Here is a 19602-nt window from a genome sequence, read left to right as displayed (position 1 = left end):
TGGCCAATTATTTGGTAAAATATAAAAGATGCTTGTAAAAGCAATCCTGCAGCTAATTAGCCACTAGGATTGTTTTTACATGAAAGCCGATTGCCGTCTAAAAAAAATGATACCAGGATGATGCCGGCATTATCCTGGTATAACCATTCAAAGTCCAATGATGTAACAGTACGTTGCGGGTGTTTGTTGGGTATATATATGGTATGTTCTTTTTTTTTTTTTATTGTATGCAGCCTGTGGGCTGAATGAAAAAAAGAGAAGAAATCTCTGCCAGAAAAAGTGTGTGTTATGCCCACCATTAGAATATACAGCCCTGCATCCACCCACTTCTAATGATGGGCACACATTAGGTTGCATGGTGCCACATGCGCCAATTCCAAGATTGTACAAATGTCTAAATAGTGGCACGCTTGAATAAAAATTGTCCACGTATAATTGGTACTCCATATGGAAAAAGGATGACACCAAGTCCCAAACTATCTTCCCACTACTCCCCATGCAGTCTGGGCATTCGGGGGGCTCCATGTGACTATCTTTTCTCTCGTAAATCCAAAACTTATAAGTATAGCCTGTTGCCCTCTCACAGGTCTTACACATCTTGACCCCATATCTAGCATGCTTGCTGGGGAGAAATTTTTTGAATGCAAGGCGGCCAGAAAAATTAATGAGGGACTCATGAACACAGATTTTTTGCTCGGGAGTATAGACATCTACAAATTTTTGGTTAAGGTGATTTATGAGGGGCTGAATTTTGTGGAGCCAGTCATAATCAGGGTCACCCCGAGGATGACATAGTGTGGTCCTTGAAAGCATACAACACATTATGCTCTCATATCTATGCCTGGCCATGGCAGCAGAAAACATGGGCATATGATGAATTGGGTCTGTGGACCAATACAACCGCAATTAATTTTTTTAGTAATGCCCATGTTGAGGGTTAGGCCCCCAAAAAAATTTTAATCCGGGAACCGTAATGTGTTTCCATGTGAATGGCCTGGCAAAGTTTGAATTTGGGTTGGCGGCGATAAATTTTGCATATAAATTGCTTTGATCCACAATCAATGCATACAGATCTTCAGTGAAAAATAGCTCCAAAAAATCAAGGGGAGTAGTTAAATTTGCTGTTTCCACCTGAATTCCGGGTTGGGCAGTGAATGGGGGAAGTACGGGTGCTGCAGAATTTGTGGGCTGCCAATCATGATTTCCAGCACATCCAGAAGGATACTAGGTGCTCTACGGGCCTGTCTGAATTCTTGGTGATTGCGGGACAATACTTGTGTGCGCCACCGCTCAAGCTTGTACTGCCCTTATGGGACTCGCCACATCACCAAGTGATACTACAGTGCTGGAAAGTGAAAGACCAGGATGTACTAGGCCGCTGGAGCTCACCAGTTCACCAAAAGGTAGCACGGCACTAGTACTGGCACTCTGCTGCATATGAAAGTCATCAAAATTTACCGGCAAGTGCTAGCAGAGATCAGGCCTGATTCTGCGAACACTGCAGTTTTGTGTGACAGTGACCTACTGACACTGCACTTGCTGGAGGAGAAGCAGGGGGGAAGGAAGGGGCTAAACGCAGGTGCTGGCAGGTGCTGGGGCTGATCCCGGTAACGCTGCATTTTTGGGGACACTATACTAATATGAACACTGGTATAGTGTTGATCTGATAAAATATTAAAGATGCGGTTTGCAATATGGCACTGTGTTACTTTAACTGACAATTGCACGGTCATGCAACGCTGCACCCAAATGAAATGTACGTCCTTTTTTCTCCCATGAATTGAGATGTCTTCCGGTGGTATTTGATCACCTGTGCATTTTTTATTTTTTGCGCTATAATAAAAAATACTGACAATTTTGAGAAAAAACAATATTTTGGAATTTTTGCTATTTAACATGTCCAGTAAGAAAATTTAAAAATCAAATTTCGTCATAAATTTACACCAAAATGTATTCAGCGACACGTATTTGCTAAAAAAAAATACCAATACATGTAAATTAATTGGTTTACGTGAAAGTTATAATGTTTACAAATGGCTGTATAGATACTGGAATTTTTTTTATACTAATAATGGCAGCAATCAGCGACTTATAGCAGTGATCAGGTGATCAGCGACTTATGGCGGCGATCAACGACTTATAGCGGGACTGCAGCGGGCATTCTGACACTGGGGGGAACTGACTTGGTGTCACTGACATCCCTGCTTTCTCCAATAACAGCCTGGGAGGGGTGCAAGATGACCTGGGCTCGGAGGAAATGGGTTGAGTAATGCTGGGCATCAGACTAAAGGCACCTAAGGACAAGAAATGGTATTGTGGGGGAAATCCTTGGACTTGAAGTGATTATAAATGCATTTTTCTTAAATAACAAACAGGTTTACCTGTTTTACTTTTTTTTACTTACCTGCTCTTTGCACCTTACTGTGAGGGATGCATTAGGCCTCCTGCTCACTGCTGTTCCTAACGTACATTTAGGAACTTTTGGCATTTCTTTTTCAAAGCCCCTGAACTCATCTCAATAAAAGTCTGTGTGTCCATGCACATATAGGCTTTATCAGAGTTTAACAGCAGCAGAGTTTAGGGGCAGGTAAACATCCCTCTCTGGAATGCAGAAGAATCACGTTCAGGAGAGGAACATTTTGGCCAAAAAATGCTAAATGTGACAAAACACATATATCGCTTGGGCGTTTATTTATTTCAATTGCAAGTACTCTGGCCAATGAAATGAACAAATTTCCAAGCGCTAAACGTTGCTAAACGTGACTAAACATGGTACCATATATACATCTGTTTTTGCCGCGTTTATGATTTTTCTGCTGCCAGTAGAAAAAACATTCCAGCGTACATTAAGCCTGAAGGAAAAAATTATTAGGATTTATAGCCATTTTATGCTGAATATTAGAGCAAAATCTGTTTTTTATTTTATCGTTTAATGGTTTATTCATATTTATCTTGTTGGATTTGGCTGAAGTTCTGTTTTAAAATGCATATTGATTCTAGAATTCTAAAAATATATATGGATAAATTACTAAATGGTATAAATAGTATGCCAGACTAGAGAAAATCTGTGTTTCTACGAAACCCTCTACTTTATCTAAATATATCTAAGCGTGATTGGTGTTTGACACAAATGTTTGTATGAAATGCTTAAAGCACTAAGCCGGCTATACATGTTACATGATGGATTGTCTCTATCTAGCCTTGAAAGATCTTATTACCCCCTAAGGTGCAAATACATGTTTCAGTGCATATTTTACAGCAGAATCTTAGCAGAAGAACAACACTAGGTAATGTTCATGACCACGGAAATGTTAGAAATGTTAATAAATCTACAACCCTTTTTCTAACTTTGGTATTAGGAAGCTATTTGTTCAGAGTTTTTAAAAATCAGGCAAATGACAAAGATGGCTAGTATCAAATCAAATGTATCTAAAACGTATGGAAAGTTGCAGCTGTGAAGGTCATCTAAAGGTAGATTTGCACTGTAAATTGTTTTTCTAAAGCTGGAAGTTCTATAAAGGTTTTCCAGTTTACAGATACAGTTGGCATATCTGTGAAGAAGCAAAAACATTTCCATATACAGTAGATTAACATGATGAATGCGATGAAGTGCTTTGACATATTAATGTATAGGGAGGTTTGTGAAGCTCAGTAGTCCTTTGCTTTGAGGTGCATTGGCATGTTAATATATTTGGAGGTGAGGTGGCCTGGGGTACACAAATCCAGCACCAACAATTGGGCAACTCTATTTTGTTTATTAGGCAAATCTAAGGGCCTTTAGCGCTGCATTTGTGTGTGGAGCAAGATAAATAGACTGACTTTCAGGAAACATTAAAGTGTATGTAAAACTTTTTTTAGGTTTCTATAGAGTAAAGAATGGATAAGACCCCTGTTTGTTTCTTTTCTTTTTTGCTTGTGTCCAATAGGGTGACCTCCCTTAATGTGATACTAAACAGAAAAGTGCTAATTGCATTAAGTCATTCGCATAAATCATACATATCATGGCACTGTATTTTCTTTGTGTTTTTAAAATCCTATAAGTACCTTATTCTTGCAGCGCTGTTGTGTGGTCACATGATCTATCCTTGTTCTTTGGCATCTGCAGGGAAAGATGCTTGGGAGGGGCTTCTATTACTATACAAGTCTGTCTGCACAGCCCTGATTGGTGCTGTGCCGGTCTCATGACTAAAGAAAAGCAGTTTCAGAAGAGCAGTTCAAATTACAGATATTAATAAACAGTTTTATAGCTTGCCATAATTCTTCATTGAATGTAAATTTGTATTTTTTATGCATTGACCACTTAAGCTCCACCCTATAGCAGGTTTACTGCTACAGAGTGGACTCCCTGCACAAAATCACATATATAAACGCGATCTGTGCTCCCTCCGTGCTCGCAGGTAGGGGGAGTGCACGCGCTCGCCGACCCAGTGGTGCTGTGATTCGGGGCATCACCAATCAGTCAGCAGATTTAGGCCAGTAATGTTCGAGCTGGATCTGCTGAGTGATCACTGCCCTATCACAGATCTTCCTGTGCCTGTGTTTACATTATACAGGCACAGGAAATGATGCAATCTTCTCTCCCTGGAGCACTTTCCTTTCCAGAGAGAGAAGAAAGCAGATCCACGTGAGTCAAAGCACTACACTTTTAAGGTAAATGCACTGGTAGGTCACATTTACACCCCTAGATCGCCCCCCAGTTAACACTGCCCTGTCACCAGTGTCATTAGTATAGTGTACAGATTTTTTTACTGATCAATGTATTAGTGTCACAGGCGACTTCAGATAACATTAGTGTCAGTTAGCATCCCACCCAGATAGCATCAGATTGCCCGCTACTACATCAGTCATTAAATTTAATTTTTTGATTGCCAGGAACACGCTCACATACATAATAAACCACCATGGCTAGTATAGTGTCTGAACGGATCAATATCTTTGATCAGATCAGCATTATACCAGCGTTCACAATAGTATAGTGTCCCCACAAATGCAGCATTAGCAGGCTCAGCCCCGGCACCTGCCAGCACCTGTATTTAGCCCCTACGCTTAACCCCACTCTTTTCCCCCAGCAAGTGCAGTGTCAGTAGATAACTGTCACTTGATACATTGCACACAAAACTGCATGGTTAGCAAGATCAAGCCTGATCTCTGCTAGCACAAGCAGGTAATTTATTTTTGTAGTAGTTCACGCAGTCCCTGACAGCCAGGTGCTTTTTTTCCCGTGAGTCGCACTATTTACTTAAAAATCTAGTGGTCAAAATGTCCAGTGAACGGTACTCTAATGAAGAGGCCTCCAGGATCCTGACCATGTAAGATGAGAGAGAAGGGGAAGCTTCATTGACAGAATCAGGCTCAGAATACAAACCTGTAGACAGCAGCGGCACCCTGACAGATAGCTCAGGCAATGGAGTAGAGGTAAATCCAACACAACAAACACTTTTCTCCTGCACTAGGAAAAGACTCAGTAGACCCAATAGGAGTGTTCTGGCATTTTTTTGGAATATGCACTGCTTGCTGCCCTCAACAGACCGGGGTGGTCCAAATACACTGGATGCAAATGGAGAAACAAAAAAAAGGGTGCACCGACCTAGTGCATTATCGTTTAAAATATTTATTGAAGAAATAAAGTATCATACTCACAATATGGAACCCTGGATGACCAACTGGCTAACGCGTTTCGAGGACACAACCTCTTCCTCAGAAACGCGTTAGCCAGTTGGTCATCCAGGGCTCCATCTTATGGACTCAGATGTTGTTTGGATCATACATCTTGTTCAGTTTGACATGCCTGTGTTTTTATGTCTATTGTGAGTATGATACTTACTTTATTTCTTCAATAAATATTTTAAAACGATAATGCACTAGGTCGGAACACCCTTTTTTTGTTTCTCCATCCAATGGAGTAGAGGTCCCTGCTAAGGTCAGGTGTACCCAACCCCGATCTTAGGTTGCTAAGGAGTTACAATTGCATGATGATTCTCATATGCAGCAGAGTGCCAGTACTAGTGCTGCTCTATGTTTGGTGAACTGGCAAGCACCAGCGGCCTAGTACATCCTGGTACCTACCAACACTGCAGTATCACTTGGTGACATGGCGAGTCCCATAAGTGTAGTACAAGCTGGTGCTGTGGCTAGCACAAGTAGTGTTCCGTAGCCACCAAGGATTTGAAAACAGGCCCATAGAGCTCATAGTGTCCTTCCGGATGTGCTTGCAAATCCTGATTGGCAAATTCTGCAGCACCTGTAGTTCCCCCATTCACTGCCCAACACGAACTTCAGGTGGAAACAGCAAATTTAACTACTCCCCTTGATTTTTTAAAGATGTTATTCACGGAAGATCTGTATGCATTGATTGTGGATCAATGCAATTTATACGCACAACAATTTATCGCCACCAACCCAAATTCAAACCTTGCCAGACCTCCTGCATGGAAATCTATTACGATTTCTGAATGTAAAGTTTTTTTGGACCTTACTAAAAAAAATGTAATTGCGGTTGTATTGGTCCACAGACCCAAATTATCATATGCTCGTGTTCTCTGTTGCCTTGGCCAAGCTTAGATATGAGAATATAATGTGATTTATGCATTTCAATGACAATATGACAATACATTCTGTCATCTTCGGGGTGACCCTGAATTTGACCGGCTCCACAAAACTCACCTTAACCATAAATTTGCAGATGTGAATACACCCCAGCAAAACATCTATGTTGAGTCGATGAGTCCCTCATTAATTTTTGGGCCGCCTTCCATTCAAACAATTTCTCCCCAGCAATCATGCCAGATATGGGGTCAAAATGTACAAGACCTGTGAGAGGGCAACAGGCTGTACGTGTAATTTTCGGATTTGCGAGGGAAAAGAAAAAAGAGTCACATGGAGAGCCCCAGATGCCCAGACTACATGTGGAGCAGTGGCAAGATAGTTTGGGACTTGGTGTCACTCTCTTTCCATATGGGTTACTACTTATGCGTGGACAATTTTTATACAAACGGGCCACTATTTAGACATTTATACAATCTTGGAATTGGCGCATGTGTCACCGTGCGAACTAATCGTTGGGGCTTCCCCCAACAGCTTGTAAATACCCATCTTAGAAAGGGGGAGAAAGCTTGCTTGAAAAACGATGAATTGCTTGCAGGGAAGTGGAGGGACAAACAGGATGTTTTCGTCCTGTCTTCCATTCACGCAGACATGACCTTCCAAATTTCCACGGCAGTTGGTGTTGTTGAGAAGCCATCAGACGCTGTTACAAAAAAAGTGTCTGTATATTCTTCCTAAAATTCCTGAAAGAGATCATCACAGCCCTTTTGTATCCATAAGGTGCTGTGGCCCAAACCTCCAACACAGATGCAGTGAGCCGGCTGCATGAGAGACATTTTCCCGATGCCATTTCTGGTACCCCAACCCAAAGAAACCCCCAAAGAAGAATTTGGGCTATACAGCACCTTCTGGATACAAAAATGCCATGATGATCTCCTCATGGAATTTTAGGAAGGATCCACTTCATCCAGTTGCTTTGTAAAGCACAAAAGCATTATATAGAGCCAATTGAAATAAATAAACAGACACTTTTTGTGCACCAGCATCTGTTTTTTTGGGAAACTAAGTATAGCTTCATCATCTGGTCATTGAAGTCCACCCATCCCATGTTAAGGTTATAGTCGTGGACACAGAAGTGCTTCCCAACAACACCAGCTGCTGTGGAAATTTGGATGGTAACGTTTGTGGAAGACAGGACGAAAACATCCCATTTGTCCTTCCACTTCACTGCAAGCAATTCATTGTTTCTTAAGCAGGATTTTTCCCCCTTTCTAAGATGGGTATTTACAAGCCGTTGAGGTAAGCCCCTGCGATTAGGTCACACAGTGCCACATGCACCAATTCTAAGATTGTACAAATGTCTAAATAGTGGCACGCTTGTATAAACATTGTCCACGTATAAGTGGTACCCCATATGGAAAAAGGGTAACACCAAGTCCAAAATTATCTTGCCAGTGCTTACCATGTAGTCTGGGCATCAGGGGGCTCCACGTGACTATCTTTTCCATGGTAAATCTGAAACTTACATGTATAGCCTGTTGCCCTCTCACAGATCTTATACTACTACTTGTGCTAGCTACCGCTTCAGCTTGAACTGCACTTATGGGACTCACCACATCACCAAATGATACTGCAGTGATGGTATGTAAAAGACCAGGATGTACTAGGCTGCTGGTCCTCGCCAGTTTACCAAAGGTAAAGCGGCACTAGTACTGGCACTCTGCTGCATATGAGAATCATCATGCAATTATACTACCTTAGCAACCTGGGAACAGGGTCGGGTATGCCTGACCTTAGCAGGGGCCTCTACTCCATCATCTGAGCTATCTGTCATGGTGCCGCTGCTGTCTACAGGTTTGTATTCTGAGCCTAATTCTGTCAGTAATGCTTCCCCTTTGCTCTCACCTGACATGGTCAGAATCCTGTAGGCCTCTTCACTAGAGTACTTTTCATTGGACATTTTGGTGTGACTAATGGCAAAAAGAGGAAAAACAGCACCTGGCTGTCAGGGACTGCTTGAACTGCTACAAAAAAAGATTACCTGCTAGTGCTAGCAGAGATCAGGCCTGATCTTGCTAACCCTGCAGTTTTGTGTGCAATGCATCAAGTGACAATGATCTACTGACACTGCACTTGCTGGGGGATAAAGGGGGGTTAAACTTAGGGGCTAAAAGCAGGTGCTGGCAGGTTCCGGGGCTGAGCCTGCTAATGCTGCATTTTTTGGGACACTATACTATTGTGAATGCTGGTATAGATCTGATTTGATCAAAGATGTTGATCCGTTCAGACACTATACTAGCAATGGAGGTTTATTGTGTATGTGAGCATGTATGTGATGATTGATGTAGTGTTGGGCAATCTGACGCTGTCTGGGAGAGATACTAACTGATGCTAACTGATGCTAACGCTATCTGAAGTCACCTGTGAAACTAATACAGTGATTAGTAAAAAAATCTGTACACTGTACTAATGACACTGTTGAGACGGCAGTGAAGGAGTTAACTGGGGGCGATCAGGGGGTTAAATGTGACCTAGCTGTGCTTTTACTGCAAAAGAGTGCTGCTTTTACTCACATAGATCTTCTTTCTTCTCTCTCTGGAATGGAATGTGTCCCAGGGAGAGAAGATTGCATAATTTCCTGTGCCTGTGTTCTGTAAAAACAGGTACAGGAAGATCTCAAGAAGCACCTAATCACCGCACTGCCAGATTGGCGGGAGCGTGGATCACGTATATATATGTGATTTTGCTCAGGGAGTCCGTCCTGTAGCAGTAATCCTGTTATGGGGCGGAATTAAACTGGTTAAATGACAACTTTGTTATTTTCCAAAAACTTGTGGAGAAAAAACAAATCTTTCATGGACTCAACATGCCTCTCAGCAGATAGCTTAGGGTGTCTAGGGGGTCATTTGGGGTTGTTTGTACTGCCCTGGCATTTTACCTCAAGAAATGTGATAAGCAGTCAAAGTAAAAGCTGTGTAAATTCCAGTATCCATACCATAGTTTGTAGATGCTATAACTTTCACACAAACCAATTAATATACGTACACTTATTGGGATTTTTTTTTACCAAAGACATGTAGCAAAATAAATGTTGGCCTAAATTTATGACGGACTTTGAGTTTATTAGATATTTTTTATAACAGAAATGAGAAAATATTGTTTTTTGTTTCAAAATTTTCAGTCTTTTTTTGTTTATAGCGCAAAAAATAAAAAACCCAGTGGTGATCAAAGACCACCAAAAAAAGCTCCATTTGTGTGAAAAAGACAGCGTTACATGACTGCACAATTGTCAGTTAAACCAGAGTAGAGCTGTATAATAAAAAATGCCGTAAATTCCAGCATCTATACCAGAGTTTGTAGACGATATAACGTTCACATAAAAATTACATGTATTGAGATTTTTGCTTTAGATGAATGCTTTAGTGGCTTTGTGAGTATGCACACTCTGTTATATAACATGTAATGAGAATTTTAGTCTGGGTTTAATTACACTTTAAGTTCCTGTCCTAGAGACACAAAAGGAAGTAAAAGGAGATCTTTCCAAAGTGAGGGAACATCTCTTTTAGACAGCTGCCAATAGAACAAGTTTACCTATTGGAGGATTTACCTTTCCCTTGTTCCTGTGATATCTCAAATATTTTGTATTCTTCACTCTCTATACTGGAAACAATGGTCATCAATAGTCAGGGTGAATCTCCCTAACAGGGGCACAGACAGCAATAAAAACTTCACAAAAGCTCTAACCAGTACATGTTCTATCCAATACAAATAAATAATTTTGGCTGTCAGTAACTTTATAAGTTTGCACGAATGCATTCCTGACATTTCACTATATACAGTACAGAAAAAGTATAATTTTTCAGTAAAGCTCCACCTTTATTTAGTAAAAAGCTGTTGTGCTCCAATCCAGCAACTTTTCCTATGCTGAGATGATGTCATCAGTATGCTGCAGATATGATGAAGCATTTCCTCAGTCTTTTATCATCCAGTGATCACATTGCAACACTGTAACATTGTAGCAAGTCAATAGGTGATAGCATTCAGCAGTGGAGGGCATCATAGTATAGAAAGTAAATGGTGACCCTGGATGATGGCTAAACAAAGATGGTAATGTCCTTCTTGAGAGAAAAACAGATGAATGTGTTGTCAGGTGGAGTAGTGGGACCTCTGTGGGAGGTAACAAATACCTAGAAGTGTTAGACGGACACATTACTCAACATAATGTGCTTAACATGAAACTTATCTGAAGACAGACCCATTGTAAGTTGAAACATAATGTAGAGGGGTATACTTGAAAATATTTTTATATGATTGGCTAAATATGAACAAATATAGATTGTGTGTTTCTATGAATAATTTACATATGTAGCATCCTCCTAGTTAAGATTCAGGGTGCTAGGTAAATTTAGTTAGGCTCCTCTGTAGCCAGTAGAACAGTTGTTGATTGCTTTAGCTTGTTCAGTGCTTCATAGGCTGCTGGTCTGATTATTTACACCTAAATTCTAGAGGGTTCTGGAATCACAATAGGAGAAAAGGCAGAAGGGAAGTGTTAACCACTTGCCCTCCTGAGGATTTACCCCCCTTAATGAATAGGCCTCTTTTTGCTACTCGGCGCTGCACTAATTCAACTGATAATTGCGCGGTCATGCAATGCTGCACCCAAACGAAATTGACGTCCTTTTTTTCACACAAATAGAGCTTTCTTTCGGTGGTATTTAACCACCTGTGCACTTTTTATTTTTTATTTTTTTATTGACCACCTGTGCGCTATAAACAAAAAAAGACCAAAAATTTTGAAGAAAAACTTTATTTTTTACTTTCAGCTATAAAAAATATATAGTAAACTCAAAGTTAGTTATAAATTTAGGCCAAAATGTATTCTGCTACATGTTTTTGGTAAAAAAAATCCCAATAAGTTTATATTGGTTGCTTTGTGTGAAAGTTATAGCATCTACAAACTATGGTATAGATACTGCAATTTACGCCATTTTTTGGCTATACAGCGCTGCGCTAGTTTAACGGACAATTGCGCGGTCATGCAATTTGGTACATCAATGAAATGTATGTCCTTTTTTTCACACAAATAGAGCTTTCTTTCAGTAGTATTTGATCGCCTGTGCGCTTTTTATTTTTTGTGCTATAAAAAAAAAGGCTGACAATTTTGAGAAAAAAAAACAATATTTTGGACTTTTTGCTATAAAACATGTCCAGTAAAAAAAATTTTAAAAATGCATTCTGCGACATGTCTTTGCTTAAAAAAAACCCCAATACGTATAAATTAAGTGGTTTACGTGAAAGTTATAGCGTTTACAAATGGCGGGAAAGGTACTGGGATTTTTAATTTTTTTTATACTAATAACGGCGGCGATCAGTGACTTATGGCGGCGATCAGTGACTTATGGCGGCGATCAGCGACTTATGACGGGACTGCGGGACTGCAGCGGACATTCTGACACTGGGGGGGAACTGACTTGGGGTCACTGACATCCCCAGTGACACCAATACAGTGATCAGTGCAAAACAAAAACACTGACACTGTACTAATGGCACTGGGGAAGAAGGGGTTAACTTTTTTATTTACTGAAAGGGTTAACTGTGTGAGGGGAGTGTTTTACTAGGGGGCGGGGGTGTGTACTGCACGGGAAACCGCTGATCCGGAGAGATAAACTCTTCTCTCCAGCTCAGCATGTCAGGAGCTGACAGGGAACTGACAGAAAGCAGAGCTACTGCAGCCCTGCTCTCTGTCAGTGATTGCCGCTAATCGGCAGGACACAGACGGTAACGACCGGCCGTGACCCGGCGACTGACATCCGCGGCCGTGATCGCCAGGAGAGGTAGGACGGTGGCGCACCTCACACGCGCCCCCTACCTGTTTTGCAAAAGCACGTTTTAAAACGTGGTTTTGCGCAGCCGTGCCGACCTGCCGCCGTATTTCTACAGTGGCTGTCGGCTAGTGGTTAATATTCATGAGGACCCAGCCAATCCCTGGGGAGCTATGTCAAGAAGGTGGCTGGAGTGCCAGGAGTTGAGTTGGTCCTGGGTCCAGTCCTGCAGGAGTTCCTTGCCTACGAGCCTCTGCCCCTAAGGGCAGTCTGCTGGAATGCTGCTTGAGTGTCATCGAGGTCCCAGCTGTAGTATGGCTGGGAGCCTTTTTCATGTCTGTCTCCAAAAAGGCACTAGTCATTACTCAGCCAGTGGTGATTTCCTTCGTAGCGCTATCTTTTCTGCTTTGCCTGCTATGTGATACAGTGAATGATCAGTAGGAAGAGAAGTGGAAGTGTCCTCTTAAAACTTTAAATTTCCTGTTGAGGTATCCGCTCTCCCCTCTCATGTTCTACATCAATAAAACATATAAATGCCATCCCCAAGACTGTTCATTGAGCCTGAGAGGGAGGAAAATGCTGTGTGCCTGGATGCCTCTGCATCAACCTTTGGGAAAAAACCTTAACCCTTGGTAGATCCTATGGGGGTGCACTACACATACAATGAATTTGCTTTTGCTCTATTTTTGACATCATACCTTGGCTGTTCAGATAACATGGAAGCATAACTGCAGATTAATGAAAGATAGATTGTCATGGTACAGGGCCATAACTAGTTGCTGGCAATGGGTTATAAGATGCCTAAGGTTTAGTGTAGCTAAATTTCTAAGTGTTGTTCTTTGATTGATTGGTATTAATTAATGCACACTGTTGTCTATAATACTCCAAATAATCCTGAGATTAGGTTGCATTTTGCTAGCATTGTAATTTGATGATATTGATTTTCTATGAATATTAAGTGACATATTTTACAAGTGCATGTGTGAGTCCAAGTGAAGAGAAAAATGCATTATGTGTGTTGAAATTACTGGAACATAATCTCTAGGAAATATTTAACTAAGGACTGTGTAATGTATGACACCGTGAGTCTTCTGGAATACCTCATCTGATTATAGACATACACCCTTGGGAGATGAAGAATTCATAAGGTTTCACAATCTTATTCAGCAAATTACTACATGCTGCCTTATGCGTGATCAGCTACAAAAATTAATGAGCTTTAAAATAGGTGTCTTATGAGAAGATTTTCTATTACAGACTACAATTACTATATTTCACTTACATGGTCCAATTTAGTTAACAGACTTTTCTCAAGAGTACTGTACTTAACTTAAAGAGTTTAAATTGTAGATGTCTCTATGGATGTTAATCTTTCCTAATGCAAAAATGATATCAGTGTTTGAAATTTCATTATAAGTCTAAGCTTCATGCAAGCCAATGCAATTTTAATATAATTGCTATTATAATTTCTATATAAAGGAACAGTTTGTGTTCACTTCTAAATGTAAACTTTAAAGTCCACAATACCAGTCAATAAATACATAGATTGCATTAGCAACATTTTAATGACTGTCCTCTGTGTCTAATAGAGAAAAAAAAACTTATTCAAATGCAAATAAAATCTCTACTACTCTCTTCTGTCCATAAATTTAATTGATAGGAAAGGTAATTGAACCTATACTATAATCACATTGTGAAAATATTATCAGTGTTAGGTATTCTAGACAATATGGATACTTGCTTTTGACAACAGAATCTTGTTGAAGATTGAAATTAAATGCTTTGCAAATAACGTTTTAAGAACTGGACCTTTAGAAGTCCACAACTAGGTGGATAATTTACAAACTGATGAAGTTCAGGACTATTTTCTTTATAAGTAAGCATCTTACAACTGTCATGCAAGTGACAAAAGACACGGTTCTGTCTTCAGCAGGGAAATTCATTATTACCCTCTGCAATATTAAATTTTGCCAATAGATAGAGCCCAGCAAAAATGTACTGTTTTGCAGAAACTAGAGACTGTTTAGCCTTAATGAAAAACTCTTTAATTCTAAGGTGCATCATGGAAACTTAGATTCCATTTTAAGAACCGAGAGAAGGGAACCAGCCATAATTCTCTGCAGCACATGTCATGGACTAAACGTACATCCCCTACAGGCAGCATCACTGGTGAGCATGGACTTATTGCCATTCACAGCTTGAGTGTTTTGTATGTTTCAGAAATTGATTGCATGTATATCTTATTTGTTTTTTCCTAATAGTTTCACCCACCCTGTGTTGCTAATAAAGCTTCAAGATTACATTCAGTCTGGCTTACTGCAGAATAGGAGCTACACACAGGGAAATTGTAGCAAGGACAGAAGGAACACCTAGCTTAAGTGTACAGTATATACTAAATATTGTGAGAATCAGCTTCAAATGGTAGCACAATGGTAGCTGAAACCTTCTTTTTAGGGCTTTTTTTGCCCACTTTTTATTAAAAACAAAGTTCAGACTCATTCACATGAGTTTCCCTTGCTGAGTTTTTTCAGCATTTCAATGAGAAAAAATTAAACGCATATCAGCGTCCTGGCTTATGCTAGTAGCATTCTTGCTCTGGTCCTTAACCTCAGGCCCTTGTTTGTCTCCTCGAGAGAGTCTTCTCATAACCTCAGTGCATGTACCTAACAGCTCCCAACTGCACTGGCTACCACTTGTCTCCTTGATGAGGCCCTTCTGAGTACTGGGCAGGGACCTGTTCTGTGTGCTGGGGTGGAGCCCTGAACACTAGTCATGTCTTTAATAAAAACCCTGCACACACCTGCCCAAATAGTGTACTAGTTTTTTTTACAAAACCAGAGCCAAAGACTGGAGACCTCATACCTCTCCAATCTCTAAAATTCTCCTGACGTCAGGTCCCAAACTAAGTTTTACCCAGCATTGAGGAAGCTGAAAAACCAGTTTCCTCTGAATGATACACACACCCTGGAGCCCCTCAACCTGCCTGAATGAGAATCCTGAGTAATAAACACATATACACAAATAAATTACAACATTGTATAAGGCATCCACCAAGCTTGAAAAAGAGCAGGAATGAATTATACATTACTGTTATTTACTAACGTATGTAAAAAAATAACTTAAGCTCTCCCTGTATATTGCATAGATTGTATATCTACATTCCTTGAATCTCAGAGGACTATTGCAGGGTGGCTCATTCAGTTGAATGTACAGTACCACCTGCCAAACGTGAAGCATCATTTTAGCTCCATGGTGATGCAATGTATCACATTCATGTTATATGTACACTTCAGGACACTGCCTTTGAAGCTTAAAGGGGGCAATAAGACAAGTCACAAGGTAGTTATACTGCATCAGCAAGGTCTGTCCCAGTCAATGATTTCAACGCAGACAGGGGTTTCAAGATGTGCTGTTCATGCTCTTTTAAAGAAGTAGAGAGAAATGGGCGATGTTGAGGACCGTAGACGTACTGGTTGGCCAAGGAAACTTAATGCAGCAGATGAAAGACACATCATGCTTACTTCCCTTTGACAACAGAAGATTTCCAGCAGTGTCATCAGCACAGAACCTGTCTTATTTAAACCTCATTATTATTATTATACAGGATTTATATAGCGCCAATAGTTTGCTCAGCGGTGTACATTATAATGGGAGACAGTACACGAGACAGTACAGTACCAATACGATTCAATACACGAGGGGTTCGAGGGCCCTGCTCCTTGGAGCTTACAATCTAGGAGGGAGGGGATAGTGGTACAGGATGAAATAGCTGTGGGGGATGGAGTGGTAGGTAGCGTGGAGGAGTTCAGTAATTAGCTGAGGGCGGGGTAGGCTTCCCTGAAGAGATAGGTTTTCAGGGTGCGCCTAAAGGTGAGGAGAGTAGGTGACAGTCTGATGGATTGGGGTAGGGAGTTCCAGAGGATGGGGGAAGCCCTGGAGAAGTCCTGGAGGTGGGCATGGGAGGAGGAGACCAGGGAACTAGAGAGTAGGAGGTCTTGTGAGGAGCGGAGAGTACGTTTTGGGTGGTATTTGGATACCAGATCGGTGATGTAGTTTGGGGCAGTATTATGAACAGCTTTATACGCTTTATATGTTAGCATTTTGAATTTTATCCGTTGGGCAATCGTAAGCCAGTAGAGGGGGGTGGCGGATACGGAGTGGTTAGTAAGGTGGATAAGTCTGGCCGCAGCATTCAAGATAGACTGAAGTGGGGATAGTCTGCGGTGAGGTAAGCCGATGAGGAGGGAGGTACAGTAGTCAAATCGTGAAATAATAAGGGAGTGAATGAGTTGTTTAGTGGTTTCCGGGGTTAGGAATGGACGTATTTTGGAGATGTTGCAGAGGTGAAGTCTACATGAGTTTGTCAGGGATTGGACTTGGGGCTGGAAGGACAGGTTGGAGGCTAGGATGACACCTAGTACTCTGGCTTGAGGGGTGGGACTGATGGTGGTGTTGTTGGTCTTGATGGAGAAGTCGGGGGGGGGGGGGTTGGGGCTGGGGGGAAAACTAGGAGCTCTGTTTTGGAAAGATTTAGTTTGAGGAAGTGGAGTGACATCCAATCCGATATGTCGCTCAGTAGGCTTGTGATACGGGAGGAGACTGAAGGGGTGAGGTGAGGGGTAGAGAGATAGATTTGCGTGTCGTCGGCATAGAGATGGTAGTTGAAGCCGTGCATCTAGGATTTTGTGTTTTCTTTGCAATGGACATGTGTTGTGTCATCAAGGCAAGGTCAAAAGATTCTAAGGCCCTCAGAAAGAAAGTTGTGAATACCTAAAGATTTAAAAAGAATAGACAACTATATGAAATCAAATATTTTACTGTAAATAATTCACAACCTGCAACATTATCTTAGATTGCAAACGCTAATGAGCAGGGCCCTCTGATCCCTGCTGTATTCATTTGTATTGTAATTGAACTGTCTGCCCTTATGTTGTAAAGCGCTGTGTAAACTGTTGGCATTATATAAATCCTGTATAATAATATTAGTAATTATCGCATGGCATCCATGTCTAAATTCATGTAACCCTTGGTGGCAATTTGTATTTTTGAAAAGCTACAGTTAGTTCACCTTCACCAAATAACTGCCCATGCAGTAAGTAGCACCTAGACATTTAAAAAGCTTTGACCAAATTTTCACTATAGGTGTAGGCCATTTACAAACCTCCTGAAGCCTGGCTGAAAAACTCCTAGAGATGGCATCATCCCATCCTTCATTTTGCTAAGACATTACTAAGATATTCCCTGCCTATTTAAACCCCATTCCACGCCTTTTCTCCCCTGTTGCAGTAGCTCTCAGTTCAAAAATGCTGCAACAGAGGAGACAGTGGACCACACATGGGGTGATCAGTAACAGATAGGAGTACCTTAGCAACATCCTAGCAACAACACTGGATAGGATGATATCTCTGGGATTTTTATGGCCAGGGTTCACTATGTCCTGCTTACCTGCATAGGCAGCTTTTTGGTATAGGTGAACTAACCCTTTAAGCTTCTAATACATGGTTCCATTACCACTGCTCTTGGGGGAAAATAAAGAGATCCATATGCATACTTACTGAAACAATTGGAATTTGGTTTTATGCCCAGAGATAGTTTGGTTTTGAATGTTTTCTATTATTCATTGGGAATCCCAGATTTGTGCGTGCAATGATTTATAGAATCTATCAAGAATAGTTTGTGAGAGGGCTTAAAAATAAATATATTATGGATCCATTATGGTTACCTTTTAATCTATTACATCTTCATATTTAATTCCATAGAGTTTTACTTATTATGAAAATATGTGCTGCATTAACACATTAAAGCTGATGCGGGGCTTCCGTTTCTTATTCCCTTTCCATTTATCAGGAAATACTTTAACTAGGCCTAGTAATCCATTCCCTGTGGGGCCTATGTATAAAATACTGAGAGATTTAGACTTAATGATGTCAAAAGTATATACAGTATTTAAGAAAATAGGTGAGTTGAGAAGGGAATATTGAATTGCCAGAAGGGGATATAACATACCGTTATGGAAACGTTATTTGGGCAGCTATCAGCTCAGATCTTCAGGCACTGTAGTTTAGATTTATTAACAGGGCTTATATCTCTGTGAACTGTCTTTAAGATATAATTCTGACATCAAGAACATCTGTGAAAAATATAAAGCTCAGGCTTTGGAATACATGCCTATATATTTCAGCTGTTTGAAAATAAAAAAGGTTTTGTTATAAACTGGAGACATAAAACACCGAGATACATTTAAACATCTGAGACAATGTTGTATCTGAATTTTCATTCTACCTTGAGGGTATGGAAATATATGTTAAATATGTTTATTCAGATTTTCCGTAAAGTACATCTGAAAGCAAAATGTAATTTGCTTTGTTATAGGGAACATTTAGAACTGCTAATTGTGCCTAGGAAGTATCCTTATACATTTAACTATTGTCTTGAATTCCTCTTGAAAAATTAGCAATATGGTCGCCTTGGCACAGAGTCACAGTGCAGAAAAAGGTACAGTAGGTCTGTAACGAGGAACAATCAGCTGCAGGTAGACCACAGGCAAAGCTGATGGCTAGGCTTTTGTCCACTACTAGTCATTTTAGGACCCAGCTTCCACAGTCCAGTTCCTCTTAAAGAGAATTCTTAGAAAATGGATAAAAGCTAACTCTCCCTTTATACCACTAGTCTCCAACAATAAAAAAGCAGCACATAGTTAATATTGCTATTATTATTATTATTTAGTTTTCAAGTTTTATAGCCAGTGTCATAAAAACCCATTATAGCCCAACTCCAGCCAAAACATTTTTTAAGCTTTGGGCACAGGAGGAAAGGATAGAACCTCACTCAGGTTTTTATTTGTAGTATATGTCCCCATTTTACAAGATTTCCCCTTACCTTCTGTTGAGACAGGAAGTAATGGGAAATATCTCCAGTGGACTACAACAAAACATTTTTGCAAGAAAAATTGGGAAGGGTTAGGACTGTCAGGTTGTCTTGTGTAAATGTCCTAGTCACAACTGCTCCTCTAATTTCATACAGTATGCGCTGTTATTTCTTCTTGCTGTCCATGGGACAGGGAGTAATGCTAAATTTTCCTAGTGGGGTACTGGACAGCAATAAAAACTTGACATAAGTATTTACTCCTTGCAAGTCTATCCAAAACAAAAAAAAAAAAGTACAGGCTGGAGATGGGGTTTACATATAATTTTACATACATCTACAGCTATCGTCTGACTCCTCTATAATCCTCTGA

Source organism: Staurois parvus, unplaced genomic scaffold, assembly GCF_062004578.1.
Source record: "Staurois parvus isolate SC_StPar_1 unplaced genomic scaffold, SC_StPar_1.0 ptg000349l, whole genome shotgun sequence".
Taxonomy (NCBI): Eukaryota; Metazoa; Chordata; class Amphibia; order Anura; family Ranidae; genus Staurois; species Staurois parvus.
The sequence above is the reverse complement of the archived record's forward strand: the minus strand, read 5'-3'. Positions refer to the sequence as shown.